Genomic DNA, 10,888 nt, shown 5'->3' on the forward strand with positions numbered 1-10,888 from the left:
AAGAGGCAGAGATGAGTCAGGTTGGTGAAGGAGGACGGTGTCGCCACCTCTACTGCGATGACATTGCTGGTCTCCCAGGACTAGAAGAGGTATGAAGAGAGAGGAGCAGAGGCTGGTTCATTGGTGTAGGAAGGACCCAGGTGGTGAGCAGGAGATTTAGGCAGATGTGGGAAGGCAGGGACCTTCAGCCTCCACAGCTGCTTCATAGGGGAAAGACCTATGAGGAGTTGGTGTCCTCATTAGGCCTGGCACGCCTGAGCAGGCCTGTTTGCTGAAAGAACTTTGGCTGGTAGCCAACAAAACCATACTCAGAGTAGTCCCACTAAAAGCTACTTTTAAGTCTACTGACTTCAATATGCCTTCTCTGAGTGTGGCTAACACTTGATAGTACCCTTTATTTTTATTCTGCAGTGTTTCACAAATTCTGTACAGATGACCTTATCAGCAAGAGCAGATATATCTCAATTCGTCATCAAACCTTTCATCAGGAGATAAGGACAAAACAAAGTAGTTCTAGTTGAGCTTATTGATTAATCCATTAATGATTTTGTCAATTTATGGAGATTGTCTTCAGCTACCCGGCTTGGTTGCTAACCACATGATTAAATAGATGCAACCTTGACTTCTGTTGCGAGTATCTGCCACATTGCAGGCTCTGGAAAAACACACCCCACACTACAGCTTCAAGGATTAAAATGAATAGTCAATTGCACCAGGAAGTGCGTGATTAACAGTTAATCAACCCGTTAACCGTCTTGCAAATTGGGGTCCAATTTTTCCCTAGCTGCTTATGGAATCCACATTCCATTATTTGCAAATTACAACAGATTAATTGAACAAATGCTTTCAAAATGGACCAGAGTGCTGGTTTAGAAGCACAGAGGAAGTGGTTTCTTAGACAACGGTTTCCCACAAATAGATTTGATAACAGGTACGTGGCTGTGGTGAGATGGTGATATTGAAGTACAGAACGGTTGATTGTTTTACTGAAGATAGAGCCTCCTTTTTAGTATTATTAAAGCCTTTTGCTAGTCAATTACCTACTCTCTTTAAGTCCTTAAAACTCACTAACATACAATCCTGGTTGAAGCAGCTGTGCCTTGTCACTATATTTTTCTAGCACATTAGGATAATTATCTGGCTAATGGTGAATAGCAAGTGCAAACATGGGAGAACAGCTTTCCTCATTAAGGACGTGTGATATTTTCAAGGATCACAAGTTGGCAGAGGAAAGGAGGTAAGAAGTCACTGGATTATGTTATTCTCCCTTTTAACCTATAATATTAGGCCTCGGTTATATTCATCATTAATTGCTGTGTTGCAAAAAACGACTAACAGCAAAATTCTATGCATGCCTACCCAGAAGTAAGCCCCACAGTGGGGCCTGGTTTCAGATAAACAGGCAGTTGTGTGGGGTGGCTGCCTTAAGTATCAGATATGGGGATCTTTCAAGGTGATGGAGGTATGGATCTGAATTCTTGATGTATAAAGCCTAAGGAAGAACCTTGAGTTCATTTGTTGTTGTTTTTTCAATTAATAAATAAAAGTTTCCCTGCTCAATCCCTGATTGAAATAATAAAGAACTTTGCAGAAGGTGACTTCCCAGTTTTCCAAATGCTTCCATGAAGTCCTAGGGTTGGCCCAACCATTGGACAATTGGAACGAGGTAGTAGATGTTGGCAGGTGGGGAGCATCAGTGAGGTGTTACGGGACAGAGCTGTGTTCCATATGCCCCCTAAACTAGCCTGCTGCCCTCAGATGTGATGGAGGATGCTGTCCAGCCACTGTTGCTGAAATATGATTCAGTTGCCAATGAGGATGGATGTTGGAGATGGAACAGCAGGAGCAGGTCCTTGCCCTTGGTCTTAGGTAGCAAGGAACTGCCACTCCTTACCTTCCATGGCTGTAGGCTTCCTCTTTCCCTGAACACTGGTGCACGATTGCATCCTGTATTCTCTATAGATTTAAAAGAAAAAAATCTGTCTGGAAACATTATGGGCTCAGACACCTCAACTGGGCTTCTGCCCTACAACCGTAAAAACTGAATAAACCAGCAGCAGGCTTATGGAAACAACTTGATCAAAAGAGATGACTTTTCACCACCACCTAAAAACAAAGCAGTGTATGGTCACAGCCACACAATGCACCTAAAGCACATTAAATCCCCCCCCCCCCAATTTATCATGAGAACCATAGTTTACCCCACACAGCTACAAACCCCAGTACCTTCAACAAACTATAGTTCCTGGCATTATTGGGAGTAAATCATGCACTTTAAAAGTATTGGAGAATGTCAATACTGGCTCTTAGATTAGGCAGAGTGAGGGAGCCACCATGGAGAGTTTGGGTATCATGGAAGAACATTTGTTAATTTTTAATTCATTATAATTCTATTTTTATTTCCAATAAGAGTCACTTATGGGGTTTTCTACCTCAGATGCCAGAATATCTTGTCAAGTCCTGGGTCTATCATGCACCTTGACTTGGGAGAGGTGGATGTTACTGAGTTCCAAGGAATGGCTGCTGAAATCAGAACAGTTCTGCTCATTGTAGTCCCCAGATTCATTTCTTGGCTCTTGAAGCAGATCCAAACATAGGAAGGGGACCTTGTATGCAAGAATGCCTACCCCGAGGCCCTATGTTGTTGGACACTAATCCCCATCAGCCTTAGGTGGCAAGGCCAGTGGTCGGGGATGATTGGAGATGTGGTCCAGCAACATCTGTAGGACCACAAGCTCTCCATCCATGTCCTGAGATATACTAGTCCTAGATTGTTTAAGCAACAGAGGAAACAGCATTTTGAAAAGCACATGGAAGCTACATGGAAACCACTGCAGTGGGGTTTTTTAAGTATGGGAGTGAAACCAGCTTCCACTCTGGATGGCCTTCAAGAAGTTCACCGCAGTATTCTAAACAGGAGCTCAACAGAGGTACAGGCATAGCAGATCTGTTTGGCACACGACCCTTTGTACTCACCTGTTGTCTGCTCTGAAGGATGCATTTTAAGAAAAATGATTATTAATAATATAAAGAATATTATTTATACCCTGTCCACCCAGCTTGGGTGCCCCAGACACCCTGGGTGGCTTCCGACACACAAAGAAACATAATAAAACATCACACATTAAAAACTTTCCAATACCGGGCTGCTTTGAGATGTCTTCTAAAACTGGAACTAACAATGTCAGAAATGAATCCCACCCCCATTCAGAATTTCATGAGCCAGCTACAGCCACCTTTCAAATTTTGGGGTGTAATGGCTCCGCACCAGCCATTTCCATCTGTTTCCCTCCTCTCCACTGTATCTCCATCAAAATATGATCAAGGCAGTGTGGGGTGCAGGGGTAGACAAGGGGGAGCCTTGCAGATGTTGTGGACTACAATTCCCATCAGCCCCAGCCAGCATAACCAACAGTCTGGGATAATGGTAGCTGTAGTCCAGTGTTTCCCAGACTTGGGTCTCCAGCAGTTTTTGGACTACATTTCCCATCATCCCTGACCACTAGTCTTGCTAGCTAGGGATGATGGGAGTTGTAGTCCAAAAGCAGCTGAAGACCCAAGTTTGGGAAACACTGCTGTAGTCCAAAATATCTGGAGCGCACCCTGTTGGCTACCTCTATTATAGCGTACACAAACAGGTAGGTAGATAAAGTACTGTATAGCTGTTCTTAGTTCTGGCAAGTATTTTTGCTAAAATGTTATTGACCACATCCACACTCCTCTTTAGATACAGATCACTCATCTCCCTTTATATTCCTCTTAAACCGGCTTTCTCCTTTAAAATTTCCTCTGCTACTAAAGGTTATTCAGAACCATATTGGATGATGCTGGTATAATTGCTCTGCCAATACTGCCTGCAAATGTAGCAGCAGATCACCTTTTAACTCCTAATGAGCCTAAAATTAAATTAGCAGCAGTGTGTTCTTGGCAGTGCTTATCTCCAGATCTAGATGACTGTTTATCTTAGCAATCAGAGGACTCAACTGCATACAGCTCAGGCAAGTGTCTGCAAATAGCCTCACTTATGCCATATTAGCACCCTTTGCAAATGGAGAAATAGGAATTAATCATACAGGCCTAGTTTGGTTCCTCTTTCTGCATGTTTGCCAATACATTTGTAATGTTATTAGAAAATGAGTCAATGTTCAGCATTAATTAGATGTGGGAAATGGAGCAGAAAAACCACATTTTAGCTGTTTTAATCAAGAGGAAATGTTCTAATGCTGGATACGGATTTAATGCAAAACTAAATATTTGACTCAAGATGGCTTATGCTAGTCAATTAGCCAGTGTTTGTCATCGTTTTCAAGATTAGTCGTTTAATGCTTCATTTGATATGGCTTTGCCACTCCTGAACAGAGAGCTGATTAATGACCCATTTTTTGCTATTATAGTGATTTCTGTGTCCATGCATTGTTAGGCCGAAGGATCACACACTGTTTAACCATATACCTTTTTTTTTTTTTTTAGTCCTTTATATATCGAACGTGACCTGTGTAGAATACCACTAGGTGAAATACATTTTTACATCTGATGTTTTTTATTGTTTGATGTTTTTATTGGAATGCTGTGGTTTTTAGTCTGTATACTGCTTTGTGGTGTTTTATGTGAAAGTGCAGTAAGTAAGTAAGTAAGTAAGTAAGTAAATAAATAAATAAATGTGTAGAAAATATATCCACAAATGACTCCCCCTCCTTCCCTCCACAACCAATCAATAACTGTTAGAAGGGTTCTGGGAAGTTCAAAAGCTTGCTCACTTCTCTATGGTATTTAAAATGGTCTGACCATTAGAGAGCTTTATATATTCTTTTCAAGGTAGAAAAAGCTACCTACCCTCCATCTCATGACTAAGGGGGCAGGGAGGCTTTGTGGGTGCCATGGAAAGAAATCTGCAGTTGTCTATTTTAAGGAAAATAGTAAATTGTCATCATAGCTGAAGGAGCGTCTCCACCTCCATGGTTCAGCCTGGACCCTGAGGTCTAGCTCCAAGGGCCTTCTGGTGGTTCCTTCTCTGCAAGAAGCAAAGCTACAGGGAACTAGGCAGAGGGCCTTCTCGGTAGTGGCACCCACCCTGTAGAACGCCCTCCCATCAGATGTCAAGGAAATAAACAACTATTTGACTTTTAGAAGACATCTGAAGGCAGCCCTGTTTAGGGAAGTTTTTAATGTTTGATGTTTTATTGTATTTTTAATATTTTGTTGCAAGCTGCCCAGAGTGGCAGGGGAAACCCAGTCAGATGAGCGGGGTATAAATATTCTTCTTCTTCTTCTTCTTCTTCTTCTTCTTCTTCTTCTTCTTCTTCTTCTTCTTATATTTTATTGCACACACTGATATTTCAGGAGACAGTTGAAAAATGAATAGCTTAATGATTCATATCTTAAACCGAGGATACCTTTCTCACTCCATCACAGAATTTGGGGTGTTAGTATTCTGTCATTTTAAACATGGATTCCACCCAAATTTAGTGTCAAGGAAAACTGAATTTCACAACCTGTATACATAATGCAAATGACTCCTATTTGCATATAGACTCACAACAACTGTGAAATAGGATGACAAAATAATCAAAGCATATATATTGCAACAAAAGGCAACATAACTATCTCCACAACCAATATAGGGAAAGAAGCAGCAGACTCGAGATTAAGGCCAAATCAACAGTGACCAGTGGTTGAGTCCCAAAGTCCTGCAATATAAAGCCCTGTTTATTACATCTGTATTTTTTTTTAAAATTTATTACATCTATATACCACCCAGCCAGTCAAGATCTTTGGGTGGCTTCCATAAATGGTAAAATAAAAAAAATAGAGTGCATGCTTGCAACAAAAAACAAGATGAAAGAAACCATTACAGTAAAAAACAACAACCTGTTTTATGATTGGAAAATGAAAAATACAAAACAGGCACCCATAACTGAGTTGCAGGCATGAAAAAGGATCAGTAAACACAAGTAACTGGAGGAGGATAAATGATTTACCACAGAATTTGTCTTCACCTGGCAGGCTTGCTGTGTGCTGGATAATCAATGAGTCCATTGCGTGATACTAGAGAAAACAGGGGTAGAAGCTTGGCTAGAAATACCAAATATGTGTACATTGAGACAGTCTAGGACATTTTTACAGTTTATCTAATCAGAATGAATTGCAATCATTCAAGCCAAACCTGAACTTTAGCCTCTTTGGAAATGCAAGGACAGTTAGCTTACCTCTTCATTTTTACACAGTGATTTCCCCTGAAATCAATTACATTCCTCTCAAATGTGTAAAGGTGGACTTTATTTTACTGTTTCAACTATTGTGTAAGACAGGCACCTCCAACCTTCGGCCCTCCAAATGTTTTGGACTACAATTCCCATCATCCCTGACCACTGGTCCTGTTAGCTAGGGATCATGGGAGTTGTAAGCCAAAACAACTGGAGGGCTGCAGGTTGGGGATGCCTGGTATAAGATGTAAATACATCCATTTAGATGTATCACAAGAAGAGAGAAAATTCGGGAAGATCGCACAAAAAAGGGAGTCTGTTGAAATTTGATTTGTACTTAGTGTCTTAGCTTGAATCTGATCCCCATTGCTTTCCTAACACTAGCCGAAGAACCTAACTTTAACTTCAGCTCATTTGTACTAAATGAGTGTGACTGACCCAAGGGGGAGATACATGGGTTCATAAAAGAAGGGTGGTCCTTAGAAGACCTGGGACTGAGAAGCAGGAGTTCACAGGAGAGGGTGTTTCTTGTTCAGCCATTTCAATAGCAGGGGCAGTTTGGTGTGGTCCTGAGGCTGCCTCAAGTTCTTCACCTGATCACAAAAGGCACCACAACTCCCGTACGGATAATACCATTATATTTCTTGGGTTTTCAAACCTTGGGACATTTGCAGAAGCAATGTTGTGAGAGCAGGACAAGCAGCATTCAGTTCCTTCCTCAGTTGCCTGCAGGCATAGGAAGACTGTTCCAGAAAAGTGAAGAGAGTCCAAGTCTGGCAGCCACTCGCAATAGGAGTGGTCCTTCTAAACCCCTTCTTGACTAGCCGGATGTGTATGTGCCTATGTCCATTAAAATAAACACCTTTAGGGTTGAGGGAACACCCTCGCTGGCCCTTGCAGGCACCCATGTTGAGTGGTGATTAGATTGCCTTGGATGGGGTTGGACTTTAGGAAGCTAAAGGAACCCTTGTTGGGAGTGGTTTTAAATCCAGCATGGCCACTTGTGGCTCAGGTAGCCTTCGTATCACATAGAAGCTTCAGCTGACCTACCAGCAATGGGCTGATCTAGGTAGAGATAGCCTGGCAACAGTTATCTCTGTGTGTGTGAGAGCCAGTGTGGTGTAGTGGTTAAGAGCGGTAGTCTTGTAATCTGGGGAACCGGGTTCGCGTCTCCGCTCCTCCACATGCAGCTGCTGGGTGACCTTGGGCCAGTCACACTTCTTTGAAGTCTCTCAGCCCCACTCACCTCACAGAGTGTTTGTTGTGGGGGAGGAAGGGAAAGGAGAATGTTAGCCGCTTTGAGACTCCTTAAAGGGAGTGAAAGGCGGGATATCAAATCCAAACTCTTCTTCTTCTTCTTCTTATTAAGCTCAAAGCAAAGTGCTGGTTGTATTCTATAAAGTCCTAAATAGTAGTCAGGACAGAGGTTACCTGAAAGACTGCCTTCTGTTGTATGTACCTGCTTGACCATTGATACTCCTTGATGCAGGACACCCAGTAGTGTTCAGATGCCAAGTAAAAGCTTTTATTTTCTTTATCCTATGCCGGTGATGGGGAACTTGTGACTTTCCTGTATACCTGAAGGAACGTCTCCACCCCCATTGTTCAGCCCGGACACTGAGATCCAGTGCCGAGGGCCTTCTGGCGGTTCCCTCATTGCGAGAAGTGAGGTTACAGGGAACCAGACAGTGGGCCTTCTCGGTAGTGGTGCCCACCCTGTGGAACACCCTCCCTTCAGATGTGAAGGAAATAAGCAGCTATCTTATCTTTAAAAGACATCTGAAGGCAGCCCTGCTTAGGGAAGTTTTTAATGTTTGATGTTTTATTGTATTTTTAATATTTTTAATATTTAATGCTGTATTGTTTTTAACACCTGATTGGGAGCCGCCCAGAGTGGCTGGGGAAACTCAGCCAGATGGGCGGGGAATAAATAAATAAATAAATAAATAAATAAATAAATAATAATTATTATTATTTCCAGATGATGCTCTTTCCTTCCTGGAGGAGAAAAAATGCACACAACTGCATACAACATGTAGTTTGGCCTTTGATGCCTGCCATCTAAATGGAGTCAACATTAGAGTCAACTAGAGCCTATCAACCCCCCCCCTCCCAAATATTGTATAGTGAAGGTATAGGGGGAATCTGTGGCCCTCTAGATCAGGAGTTGCCAGTGTGGCACTCCTGGGTGCATAGGCCCCACAAAGGCCTTTCCTGTCTATCATAAGGTCCCCTCCCTCCAACCTTTTCTCCTTGTGAAAATCTGTTGTATCCAATAGATTAGGTTGTGATGCATTCTTGGAGGTGGTGCGTGTGCGCGCATTGCAGTTTCTCCCCAAAAGTTTGACAATCTTTAGATGTTATTGGATTCCAGTTCCCGTCAGCCCCAGCCAGCATGAGCAATGGTCCAGAATGATGGGATTTTGAGAATAACAGCAGTTGGCAGGTGACGTCACAGGATCCCCATCCCTACCTTAAGGGATGACCAATTATAGAAGATTTATCTTCTCCCCCTTTTTTGCAAACTGTTTTAGCTGCTGCATTTGTCTATTTCTTTTCTTTTAAACTATGCAGTTTAAAACTTTTGATGTTGGCCGCTGTTTATTTCACCCATTGATGGGATGGAAAAGTACTGTAAAAATATTGAATAAGCTGGTGGAGGAAGCAAGCAAGCAAGTAAGTTGTGGCTATAGCTGCCCTTAAGAGAGCATGGAGTAGGAAAATGTGTACTGGAGAACTATCAGCATTAGGAACAACTTGGCAATGGGAGTTGTTTTCAACATTGCAGTGTTTGTTCTTTCTGAAGGCTACGTGCTGACTAATCCTGCTACTCTCATTTCTGTCCGATTGAGGTTTTTTCCCCTCCTGCCCAGGTTCTCAAATCTACTTTGTTTGCCACTAGATTGTAGATGATAGGAAGCTCCTATGACAGTGGCAAGATAACCTTTTTGGAGCTCACAGAATACCACACAGAGAGGCAACCTGGGGCAGAGCATAATCTTGAGGGCCTTCCTCTTGCACCCCCTCCCCAAATTGTCAGTAGGCAATGTAGCACATGGAATATCAGCTTAACTTGCAGGTATTGAATGGTGAAAAATTCATTTGTAACCATGCATTATCAATGCACTAGATAGGCAAATGGTTTGCTTATCTAGTGAATTAGCATTCACAGCTATTAATTAATTCATGGCTGTTAATAAATATATTCTGCTTTACAAAACGAATAACTTGCAATCTCAGGAAATTACAAATCATCTTTGTATTCCAAACGTTATTTAGAATTGCTAAAAAGCAAGAGCAGAAATGATAGAACGTTCACGTAATTAATAAAACAGTAATTCGTGAATCGCCTGCTGCTTACACCTACTTGTACGACTTCTTTCTCTTGTCTTCATTTTGGCAAACCTATAATTTAAGAGGTCAAAAGAGATTTGCCAAGCAAGTTTATTTTCTGCTCTGCGGTACTTCTTGTCCTGTGGTCGATCGACTAGGTGAGCACACTTACCATTGGGATATGGAGTCCCTGACCTGTGGAGCAGATCAACCCCATGGCTAATTTCTACCAAGCTCATGTTATCCAATATATGCTGCTGTCCCATCCCCTTGGAGCCAGCAGGCACAGAGAGCAGAGGAAGCCAGCCTGCCTCACTCTGCTACTCCTCTTCTGATCTGGGCTGGAGTAGGGTAGTGGATATCCTTCATTTGGTCTTTGCTTTCCCCTGTGTTTAGAACAGAGGAAGCCGTCTTATACTGAGTCAGCCTGTTTGGTTCAGTTTTGTCAATGCTGACTGGTGGTGGCTCTCCATTATTTCATGTAGGAGTCCCTTCCAGTTCTATTTGGATATGCTGGGAACTAACCAGGATCCTTCTACATAGAAAGTCCCACATTTATGGTAGAACAGACGCAGGATGTTTTGCAGTAAGTTAGCTTTTTAGAATTGACAAGCAGAGCAAGTCTGTAAATATGAGAAGCTTGAGCAGTTACTTGCTAGTTTTAATTTTTTTATAGTTTTGTGCAAATACAAAGAACACTTGACATATCAAACAAATCTACAGAAAACAAAGAAACAAAGCAAAAAAGAAAAAAAGAAAAAAAGAGAAAAAAAGGAAAAAAGGAAAAACAAAATCATGCACATAAATGTAGTGCAATTAACTATAGAATACTATCCCAAAACATCAATTCTCAAACAAAATACTTTCTCTTTTGGAATAGATCTTTTTTGTTATTCTATTTATTTTCGACTTCCATCTACCTCACCACAATTCATTCTATCTATCTGATACGATTTTTCCCTGTATTTCAATTAATGTCCTCATCTTGGTATAAGGAAACATTTTTTCTATTTACGGATTTATTCTAGCCACAACCAAATTTTGCTTGTTGAACCTTGTCCCATTAGATAAGTGTTAAAGCATTCCCACTCATTTTGGGCCACATCAATTGGTTTATTCCTTAATGATTTGGTCATTTTTGCGAGTTCCAAGTACTTGCTTAACTTTAATTCCCATTCTTCTCTAGTAGGGATCTGTTCACTTTTCCAGTACTTGGCTACCAGTACCCTAGCTGCTGTAGCTGCATATAGAAATAATCTTGTTCTTTCTTTTGGGATATCATTGGTTAAAATCCCAAGAAGGAATGCTAGTTTTACTTTTGGTCCAACATACACAAGATGGTACTCTGCACC

The sequence above is a fragment of the Podarcis pityusensis genome (assembly GCF_964106645.2).
Source record: "Podarcis pityusensis genome assembly, chromosome: 5".
NCBI classification, from domain to species: Eukaryota; Metazoa; Chordata; class Lepidosauria; order Squamata; family Lacertidae; genus Podarcis; species Podarcis pityusensis.